General features: G+C 38.6%; 1 non-coding gene across 1 annotated transcript; it reads right to left on the bottom strand.

The window, feature by feature from the left end:
- Positions 1–819: 819 nt before the first annotated feature.
- Positions 820–892, bottom strand: Trnan-guu. The gene has a single exon. It is a non-coding gene; the product is annotated as a tRNA-Asn (tRNA).
- Between the last annotated feature and the right edge of the window lie 923 nt (positions 893–1,815).

Genomic DNA, 1,815 nt, shown 5'->3' with positions numbered 1-1,815 from the left:
GAACCAAACATTTTACCTCACATTCAGGAAAGAATAAAGCAAGGGTTCTACCATTGCTTTCAAGAAGATCAAATAACACTGTTGTAGGTTTCATCTCTCAAATTCCATCATGGAGAACATGTCTTCAAAATATTGGCCTCTCAGAGCCTTTCAAGATACAAATTATATGATATATATCACAGTTACATCGGTACAGATATCACCCAACAGAAATCCAAAAACATATAAATCAAAATTGACATAAACTATGGACCGTTTGAGGGGTTTCATGGAAACTTAATACAGCAGAAGCGCCCTATAATATGTACATATATAAAGGTGATCTAAATGACACCACCAAATAATGGAGTTGACAGAGCCTCAACTGGACATCTCCTGTTGCCAAATGAAGCTTTCAGGACCAGGAATGGGTTGCATCTAATATAGTTCTTGGGCAAAGGGGTCCCATGAGGAACCCCAAACAACTGAAGCTTTTGCCAAGGCATTATGGATGGCTCTTCAAAAACTGACAGAAAGGTCCTATAGTGGTATTTGCTCCACCTATGACCTTGGGCTGTACAATCTCAAGGAGGTGGTGCTTCTTGCTGTCATATGTGATATCTTAAAAGGTGAGGAGAGAGATATCATGAAGTCACTTCTCCCTGCTGCCTGCTTCCTGGTATGATCAAATTGCCAAGTGGATTCGCTCCCAGTCAGATCAGAGAATGACTTTAGCTGTCTACTCTGTTCTCTATTTGTGAGTGTATTTCCTCAATTTACCCTAATAAATTTCTCTAATACTCCTTAAGCAGATTCTCATGGATTTATTGCATTATCTCGTGCCCAACATGGGGCACAAACCCATGACCCTGAGATTAACAGTCTCATGCTCTACTAACTAAGCTAGCCAGGCTGCAGCTTTAAATGCTTGTGAAAAATTTCCAGAACAAGGAAAACCAACTGAGATATATAAGAAGGTCTTCCAGGGGTCAAAAAAACCATTTACTGATTTTTTTAAACAAAGACTGACCAAGGCTATAAACATATAAACAAGGCAGTATCAGACTAAGAATTAAGACAAGTATTATCTTAATCTCTGGCTTTTGATAATGCTAATACAGAATGCAAAAGAATATTTACACCTTTAAAGGTCAGGTCAGCAACATTGGAAGAATGGATTCAACATGTAAATGGTGTTGAGTCTCATATCTATGGTAATGAGGCTTGGATAGGAGAGGTGATTTCCAAAGGTGGAAGAAGGCATCAAAGTATGAAATGTTTTGACTGTAGTATACCAGGTCATATAAGAAGAAATTGTAGGCTAGAAGCAATGCTTCTAGAAATAACCCAAAGAGGAGACCCTAACCTTCTGGATTATGCAGAAGATGTGGCAAAGACTGACATTGGACCAATGAATGAAGATCAACAAGAGACATATGAGGCAACCCTTTACCAGTGGGAAATGCCTTGGGGGGGGGCTCTCACTGGCCTCCAAATCAAATGTGATCCAAATCTTTCCAATTGCTGTAGAGGAAATTCCTCCCTAGGACAATTAAATAATCCAATGCTTAATGTAAAGAACAATACTGCACTGGATAATAGAACAACTTTGATAGATGGATCAAAAATTCCAAAAAAAACTCCATAAAATGAGGATTTTCACAGACTTCCATAAATGAACAAAGACCAAAGCTTAGAGTACAAATTAACAACATTATCCTGCAAGGATTGGTGGACACAGGTGTGAATGTGACTATAGTTACACCAAAATTATGGCATCTAAATTGTCCTCTTCAAGAGGTATATGTCCATTTTCTAGGGACTGGAACCCTATCT

The sequence above is a fragment of the Onychomys torridus genome, chromosome X (genome assembly GCF_903995425.1).
Source record: "Onychomys torridus chromosome X, mOncTor1.1, whole genome shotgun sequence".
In the NCBI taxonomy this organism is placed as follows: Eukaryota; Metazoa; Chordata; class Mammalia; order Rodentia; family Cricetidae; genus Onychomys; species Onychomys torridus.
Note: the sequence above shows the minus strand (reverse complement) of the source record. Positions and strands in the feature narration are given on the sequence as shown.